Consider the following 10,000-nt stretch of genomic DNA (forward strand, 5'->3'; position numbering starts at 1 on the left):
ATTGACGATACTAACACTTAATTTTCCTCCATAACGCGCTAGAACGAAGAGCGAATATCCTCCTCCCTGCGTCTGAGAGTGGGTGGAGTATTCTTTCTCTCCCTCTGAATCTTTATCTCTCTCCTTCACCAGCCTCCCTTTATTCACTTAGCTTCCCTTCCCTTCTTTCGTCCCTCTCTCTCCTCTGCCGGTAAGTGGGTGCAGGTTGAGGGTAAGTTCATTTTTTTAGTTAAGATTAGGATTAGTCGTGCTTTTGATAACTGCTGCGTGTGTCCTTGTGCTTCACCCGTGTTTGTTTTCCGTGTTGAAGGTGCTGGTCGAGGGATAGGAGGAAAGACCGCTTGACTGCAGCTACTTAGACTAGAAATAGCAGTTTTGACGGTGGTGGTGATTATGATGGGGATGATGGCGACAGAAATTAAAGCTGTAGCAAATCTATTAATGTAATCTAAATATATCCGGTTTTGTTTTCGTCTTATAAGAATACACGCACGCACACGCACACGCACGCACGCACACACACACACACACACACACACACACACACACACACACACACACACACACCGCGTAGTGTAGTGGTTAGCACGCTCGACTCACAATCGAGTGGGCCCGGGTTCGAGTCCCGGGGGCGGTGAGGCAAATGGGCAAGCCTCTTAATGTATAGCCTCTGTTCACCTAGCAGTAACTAGGTACGGGATGTAACTCGAGGGCTTGTGGCCTCGCTTTCCCGGTGTGTGGAGTGTGTGTTGTGATCTCAGTCCTACCCGAAGATCGGTCTATGAGCTCTAAGCTCGCTCCGTAATAGGGAAGACTGGCTGGCTGACAAGCAGACGACCGAGGTGAATTAGACACACACACAACTTCAACAAAAAATATCATTACATTTTCATACAAAGAGAATATTTGAGCTTAGTAAATTATTCTGACCCAGTAAGAAGTTGACTTCCATGAAAAATACGAGATAATGAGTTATTTCTAATGTACCTTCTTCGTTATGACTGAGCAAATATCCACATATGATAAAGAATGTTTTTTATGATAGAGTTGTAAGAGTGACTGATAGAGGTGACAGAGGACGACATAAAAGAGTATCAAAACCCTTCACTTTAATTAAACTCCTATACGTCAAGGTGTCCTAGAAAAAAAGAGAAAAGATAAGATTGTGAAAAGAGAACTCAATCTTTATATCTCCTCCTCCTCCTCCTGGTCACCCTAGAAAAAAAAAAACTGAACTCCATACGCGTGTCTCTATCAAGAAGTGATAGAGATCATTATTACATTTCCATAATCAATATTCAAAAGGAAACCAATAATCTAAATTTCAGGGGAAAAAAATCCCGACAAACCTAAGCGTATGTTTGGTCTTTAAAAATGTCACACAGTGTTTAATGTTTAAAAAAAAAAAAAAAAAAAAAAAAAAAAAAAGTATTCCACAACAAAATGTATTGCATTTCCTTGCCATGAATCTGAACGAATGCTGCCTCATATTTAAAACATTTTCAGTGTATTCATCGTAACGGCAACATTATTATTTTACTGCAGTTAAGAGTAATGTCAGAATTATATACCAAACAAGTGATGAGGTTCATAATATCTAGAAAAATAAATTATCTTCTTATTTTTAATCATGAAGAACGACTACAATTTTACCTCCAACACAAAAGGAAGATATTTGTAAAACATTTTCATATTTCCACTATCATCTCATTTAACACTTACGATATCACATATTTCCTATGGTTATCATTACATGATCTAATAAAAAAAACTTTCAAGGATATCGTAAGTGCTACTCCCATCACCAATGGTTCACCACCACACACCCGGCAAACGCTCTCTTCCTCACATTTCTCCCCGGCGAGTGCTGCGTTTCAGTAATTTGAGTCGTGTCCCATTGACGGTTATCGGGAGTAAAGACTCCAGCAACGAGCAACAACTTCAGCTTTGTGTAATTAACTCTGAAAACTACTCCCAAACTACTCATGATGCCCTAATTAATTTCCAGAAATGTAAAATGACACAAACTTTTGCTATACTCCTCATTAATTAAATCACCAAAGTTTCGTATTCTCCATACCGACGCAACGCAATTCACGCAGCAAGAAAAGAAAATTCTATAATGATACGAGCTGGAAAAAAAAAAGTTTCTCGAATCATTTTCATTCAGAGTCCGCCGCATTACAGAGCTTCCGTCACTCAGCGCGCGGGGAAGTGAGGTGAGTGCCGCCGCGGGGTGAAGTGCAGTGCCAATGACGCGAAGTGGCGCTGTCGGGAGTGCCTTGGATTCCTTTCAAAGAGGCGACGTGGTGAGTAGCGAGTGTCGATTTTCCGTTTATCACTCGTTGGTATTTCTCTTTATCCGCCAGACTCGCTGCACACACTGATATCGTTACTGCTGCTTTTACCCCTGCCACCACCACCACCACCACCACCACCACCACCACCACCACCACTACTACTACTACATCTACTATGTTACGACCGTCAGATATTTAATATATTGTACTATATGTTAGGTTAAGTTGTGATGGCGTCCTGACAGTAATATTTTCGTTGTGTATTATTGTAATGCTCTCAGAACGACCTATTTAAGTATGTATTGTTTACCCATTTATTATTTCATTGTATGTTATATTAGTATTTCGTGATTCGTATGTATATATTGTATTACTGTACTTATATGTTTTTGTGTGAAGCGGCTGCCCGTCGGAGGTTCTAGAGTGTCGTGACGTCATCTTTGTTATTGTCTTTGTGAGAGGGAAGAGGCAAGGTGCGTCTGAGGATCACGCCCTCTGGCAGATGTAGAGTGTTTAGCCAATGGGTGTTCAGATTACATCATGTGACGTAATGTTTTCCCCTCGGACAAAGGCGTGTGAGCCGACGCCAGGCAGACCATAGCGTGTGCCCTGAGGAAGCACCTGCCCCGCCGCTCCGCTCCCTCATATCTCTGTTCATGGCTGAATATTTTTTTTCCTTATTTCCTGATTCTGCTAGGATTCTGATTCTCTTTGGCACTTGTATAGTCACAGTGTTTGGTAACGTGTGAATATTTTGGTGTTTTGGGTGTTTAAACATATATTTTGGTGATTCATCTTTGTCCAGCGCAGAAGACGCTGTCGGCCATTTTATGTGTATAGCCAAGAGAAACTTTTGGGTGCTATTTTTATTATATATTACCTAGCAATCATAATATTTGTGTTGATTTACCTATTATTGTGTGTACTAGCCAGAGGGGAGGGCAGTGTGTGGTGTAATTATTTACTTATTACCTCTAATCAGTGTGATGTCTTTGTTTAGTTATTTTTGTGGTCTCATATAATATTTTTTCACACTTGAGCAACTTCACTATTATATTTCTTGGTGTTGAGGAGTTATTTCTTTTGTGTATGTGGTATTAAGCTGCAGGTGGGTTGACGTCCCATGGGTGACATATAGTTTCGGTTTACAGCAGCCCTGTTTAAACTTATTTCTTGATTTATTATATTTTGTGGTGTTATATTGTTGTGATTGCCATTATATTATTTATTTGGATGTGATTATCAAACCTAACTATCCTACGGGCCTTAAGTTTAATTGCTGTTAAGTTAACTTTGCTCATTTTTGTGAAATAAATTATGTTAAGGATTTAAATTCCTTTTCTTAATCTTTCCTTATTATTATTTTTAGTTCTCTTACACCCTTGAGTTGCCTTTTGCGTTAAGAACCGTTGCAGTGGAGCCTGATCACTCTTCATTTCTTTATCTTAATATTTTGTGTTTTAATTAAGAGTGATTTAACCTAATCAGTGACAGGTGCCCACAGTCCTTGTGGGTACCCAGTCAAGCTTCTCAGTTTGGGTCGTAACAACTACTACTACTGCCTCTACTACTACTACTACTACTACTACTACTACTACTACTGCTGCTGCTACTACTATTACTACTACTACTATTACTACTACTATACTACCACCACCTCTACTACTGGTGCTGCTGCTGCTACTACTACTACTGCTGCTGCTGCTGCTACTACTACTACTGCTGCTGCTACTACTACTGCTGCTACTGCTACTACTACTGCTACTACTGCTACTACCTGCTGCTACTGCTGCCACCACCACCACCTCTGCTGCCACTGCTGCCACTGGCACCACCACTGCTGCTGCTACCACCACCACTGCTGCTGCTGCTGCTGCTGCCTGCTGCTGCTGCTGCTGCTGCACTGCTGCTGCTACTGCTGCACCACCTGCTGCTGCTACTGCTGCTGCTGCTGCTGCTACCACTGCTGCTGCTGCTGCTGCTGCTGCTGCTGCTGCTACTGCTACTGCCACTACTGCTGACTACTACTACTACCTCTACTACTATTACTATCACCACCTCCACGTCCACTTATCACCAAAACTACTTAAAATACATCAAGTCAATACTATTCGTTACTACTGCGATTACCACCATAACCACAACCACTACTACTAACAATTACTACCACACCACACTAACATCAAAACCGTAACCAAGACCACTACCACCACCACTACAACAACAACAACAACTACGTAATACGCCCCCCCCCCTGACACAGCAGCGAGGGTGGCTGAGGCTGAGGCTGTGTGGAGAGTCATCGGAATATTTCGTCGCATTTTCTCCCCCACGACGAAGTTTACGTTCCTATTTTTCTTATACCGGGAGAAGAACGGCCTCATCTATTAGCAGATTACGGAGCCGTGCATGGTTCCCAAATACGTTGGCCCCATCCCACTCTCCCTCCCCTTCCTCCACAATACACTGTCCTCCCTCCCATCCACCTTGCTCCTCTCTATCCCGCAACAACGACCACCACATAGGAGAGAGGGAAGAGGTAAAGTGTGTTAGTGGAGAGAGAAGAGAGGAGAGGAAAGGGGGAAGAGGAGGACGAGGCACTGAAGAAATGCTACAAGGCAAAGACGAAAGCTAGAGGAACGAGGAACAGGCCACTTCTGAGTCAACCAAAGCAAATAAAAGCGACGGAAGTATTTGTTTTAAAAGACGTTAAGAAAACTCGGGAAAAGTGTCTGTTGATGGAGGAAAGAAAGGAGGAACGAAGGAGGAGGAAAACAGGAAAAGGCAGGCATTCTGTCTCAAAGTTACAAGAGGGAATGGGGAAAGGAACAACGACTTTTGAACCAGAAATTGTGTGGAATTTTAAAAGTTGCAATGACAGTTTGAGAAGACGTAAAGTACAATCTTAGTGGAAGTTCAGGTGCACGATAATAGCAGGATATAAAGTGAGGAGCGGTGCGGGAAGATTAATGAGCCAACTGCACACCCTTTACTTTTGCATACTTAGGGCCACAAAAGCCATGGCGCTCTGGAAGTATCAGTATGGTAAAGTGAAGAAATCAATTAATTTATCTGATATGACTTCAGCGAGAGAAACGAGAGACAGATACTGAAAAAAAAAAACATAAAGCATGAATTCCACACACAATTTACCGACAATATGTGATATGATGCAGGTCTGACGGCACCATAAAGAATATAACACTGGAAACGCCTGGGCAGAGATTGTTGTTCCCTGCACACCAAGACTCAGGTAGCAGTGTGGAGAGTGACAACACCGCCATGACCCCGCTCACATTGATGGAATGTTATTCTGAGATGACGGGAAAGGAAGAGCGATTATTGTCAGAGATCTCAATACGGAGCAATGTTATCTTGGCGATGGTTGCCTTGGTGAAGCAGTAGAAGGTAGTAGCACCAAAACAACCTGGTAGATACACTTGTATTCCGTAGAGAGTATCGAGTATAGACAGAGTTCAAAAGCGGAGCAAGCGACCGTGGGTATCTTGGGACACAAACAGCCCACAGGAAGACGTCGCGGGAGAGCGGAAACAAGACATATCTCCCATCTTGCAACGCAATACGGAGACACAAGAGTTATATTATCATTAATACAAGTGAAAGTTACAGGATACGTACAGATAAGTGCCACTACAATGGATGAGGACTGAGGCATTTATAGTGAGATACAAATACATATAGAGGAGTGCCTGTGCCTGGCGGGAAGTTGTGACACTTTGAACCATCTGTAGATTGTGGGATGAGCAGGATAGGCGCTCTTATGAGATTAAGGAGAAGAAGGTAGTATCGCTCGAGGCAAGTTCTGGAGAAGCTTCAACTGACATCTGTTCGAGGTAAAGCCTGAGGGTGGAGAGCGTAATGGGAAGAGTGAATGAGGGAAGAGAAAATAAAAGTAGGAGAAAAGTAATAATCCATGTCAGATCACAAGTTACACCATTTCTCACTCCCCCTGTGTAAAGGAAAAGACTCGACTGGAAAAGACTGGTATAACTCGATTTCCTTGGTAAGAGAGACCCGTTGCGTCAAACCCACCAACAAAATCCACAATAATGATGAATCGCATGTAATTTCATAAACTCCATCTTATGAAGGATCAGGTCTGAACGAGGATACAGGATATTAAACCCACCAGACGAAAATCTGAGAAGTTGGAGAGATCGCTTTGTTCCGAGTAAATGACGTGAAGTCATGATATTCCTGCATTACTGAGAAACAGCGACCGCAGGGCAGAACTAGCTGGAACTTCCTTAATTCAACAATTCCCTCTGCCTGACACACATTTGGAATTGTCTGTCTTCACTTTGCTGCTGTGTGAAGTCTCTCATACTGCTCAATATTTTTACATTCACTTCGTTGTGTAACATGTGGTTTAAATGTATCTTTCTATCACTCTTCCACCTACCATCCACTATGGTATTATTATTATTATTATTATTATTATTATTATTAGTAGTAGTAGTAGTAGTAGTAGTAGTAGTAGTAGTAGTAGTAGTAGTAGTAGTAGTAGTAGTAGTAGTAGTAGTAGTAGTAGCAGTAGCAGTAGCAGTAGCAGTAGCAGTAGCAGTAGCAGAAGCAATCGCAGCAACCGTAAAAACAAAACAATAACAACACACTTATCACTGAAAGGAAACAAGGAGACAACAACAGTAGCCTCCATCTTTTATCGCTACAATACATACAGCACAATAACCTTTTTAACAGAAACATTTACTTAGAAAATCTTATTAGGGCACCTCTTTTGCGTATCACCTTGAGCGTGTAAACAAACCCTCCTTCTTCAGGGCATCAGCTACATTAACTATTGTAACACCACAATGGCAAATATTCACCGTTTTTTGAAGCTCCGTAGAATAAACTGAACTGATTTTTCTAACCACCTTCTCCTCCTCCCTCTTACTCCTCTTCTTCCTCCTCCTCCTCCTCCTCCTCCTCCTATAATTCTTCCTTCCTTCCTTTTCACATGTCTTTTCTTCCTGTTCTTTTTCCTCAATCTCCTATTCTTTCTTTTTTTTCGTTATATTCTTTTATTTTACTTTCCCGTTCTACCTCTTTTCTTTCCAATTTCTTCTCATGTTTTTTTGTTGTTGCTGTTGTTGAGTTTTTTTTTTTTTCACTTCTTCTCTTTCCTCCTCTGCAATAATCTCAACGTCTCGAACATTCCATTCACACAAAGAGAAGAAAACGTTTAACCACACACAACATTGCTTCTTGGAGCGTGCATTGCTCTCTCTCTCTCTCTCTCTCTCTCTCTCTCTCTCTCTCTCTCTCTCTCTCCTTATTAGCGCCGACTTATTACTCCCAACTCCACTCCGCTCCTTATTACTTTACTACATTCTACTTCTTTTCCACGCCACTGTATTTTTTGGTGCTTTGGATAAAGTTTTGAGATGTCGATTCAGTTTCCTTCAGTTTTCTTTTATCTGTCAGTCCTCTTCACTACTCGAAAATGCGTCTCTCTATTTATCTTTTTATTCACCGGCCTTATTTTTTACTTCCTCTATATAAAAAAAAAAATTGGGTAAACTTATTCTTTACTATCTGCGCCTTTATCTCCATTCCCTGCACTACAATTAACGGGGAACAGCTCAGGTTTATTTCTGTCTTACATAACACATTAATTTTTTTCATTCCCAATCCTTCTTCTTCACTCCCACCTCATGTATGAATCAATTAAACTATGTACTACTCTAACTAAATGTATCTGACTCATTCTTCGTTTTCTATTCCTCACCACTCCCTTCCCATCCATTTAACTCTCCTCTAACTTCATTAACTTGACTCATTTCACTTCCAGCATCCCTTTCTCTCTATCCTAATCCTTTCCAATCGTTAATCTTATTCTTATCTCCATTCCTTGGTCTTCCTTTTCACTCTTATATTAGATTAGATTGTTTATTGACCAGTTTCTTCTACATTTTACAGTGAAAAACATATTTCTTTTTACATTTTGCAATCTAGAATTTTATTATCATTTAGGGTAAGTAAATGACCCACACGGTGAAACACTAAACTTGAACTAAATTCTCTCTCTCTCTCTCTCTCTCTCTCTCTCTCTCTCTCTCTCTCTCTCCCTGCTCTTTCCTTCCTCTCCCCGACACTCTTTTCTCTCTCCCTCTCTCTCTCTCTCTCTCTCTCTCTCTCTCTCTCTCTCTCTCTCTCTCTCTCTTTACTCCTTGTCTCGCGTCTGCTCTGCTCGCTATCAGTTCGCCCCAGGGAAATAATGGGCTCACTGCATCACTGCCCGCCACCATTCCAATCACTCGTTACCGCCAAGACTCAAGGATTTACTCACACCTCCCAGAATTAATCATCGCCTCCACCAGATTCTCCGTGGCTGGCGAGGAAAGTTAAGTTTTTGCGTTTTCTTTTCGTTTTGTCTCTCTTGAAATAATGTGAAGGAAGAATGCTGTTTTTTTTTTAAGGAGTTTTTTTGTTTGTTTTGTTTTAAGGGGTTGATAGATATTTGTTAGTATTGTTTTGTTGTTGATTCTCTTCAGTTTTTTATTTATTTATTTTTTTTTTTGGGGTAGTTTTCATTGGATGGCCATTTTATTTTTTTCATATTTAAGGCTACAAACTGTCATTTTTTTTCTTCTTCCGTTTTCTTTACAAATTCTCTTATTTCTTTTCTTTCTAATTCTTTTTCGTCTAATCTATCTCTTCCTCCTTTCTCAAGTCTTCCCTCTCTTGCGTCTAATCTTCTTCTCCTTCTTTTTTTTTTTTTTTTCTTCTTTTTTTTTTTTTTGTTGTTGTTGTTGTTGTTCTTCTTCCTCTTCCTTCTCCTCTTTCTCCTTCTCCTTCTCCTCCTCCTCCTCCTCCTCCTCCTCCTCCTCCTCCTCCTCCTTCTCCTTCTCCTCCTCCTCCTCCTCCTCCTCCTATTACTACTTTTCCCTCTTCAATCCCTCCTCTTTCCTTTATTTGCAAGAACTTTCATCTTCCATCCAGTCCTACTTTCTTCCATTCCATTCCTTCTCCTCTTCTCTTCCTTTAAGTTCTCGTCTTTTCCTCCATTCAGGCCTTCTCTCTTCCTTCCTTTCATTCCTCCTCCTGGATTCAGTCTTTCTCTCTACTTTATAACCCTCTTCGTCCTCTTCCTCCCATCTTTTCCTTCCAGTCATTCTCCTCTTCCTTCTTTCTTCCTTCCAGTCCTTCTTCTCTTCTTTCCTTCCAGTTCTCCTCCTCCTCTTTCCTTCCAGTGCTCCTCCTCTTCCTCTTCTCTTCCTTGCAATCGTCCAAGGCTATAATCTTGCTTGAGTAAATAACTGCCACAAGAGTAAGGTCCCGCTGGTCTCATAACTTCCCGTCTTATACTAATCCTGGTCCCTGGGGAGGTCCGTCTTCGGCGCGCTCTGAACACTGGATTTGAGGCACAGTATCCGAAAAATGTGGGTGTTTGTGTGTCACTGGCTAGCCACGTTTTCTTTTTTTCTTTTTTTTATGTGTGTTGTTAAGTGTAGTTGTGTTTCTTTCGTTTTCTCTCTATGGATATTTTGATTTTCTGTGTTTTTTGGTTATGTTTATTCTTTCTCATGTTTTCCTTTTCTTTCAAGTTATATGGTGTTGTTGTTTTTTGTATTTGACCTTTTCGATTTTCCTATCTTTCTTTCGCATTTCTCTTGTTCCTAATTTTCTTTTATTCTGCAAAACTTATTTTCCTCTGGTGTTATTTTTTTTCATTT

Source organism: Portunus trituberculatus, chromosome 48, assembly GCF_017591435.1.
Source record: "Portunus trituberculatus isolate SZX2019 chromosome 48, ASM1759143v1, whole genome shotgun sequence".
In the NCBI taxonomy this organism is placed as follows: domain Eukaryota; kingdom Metazoa; phylum Arthropoda; class Malacostraca; order Decapoda; family Portunidae; genus Portunus; species Portunus trituberculatus.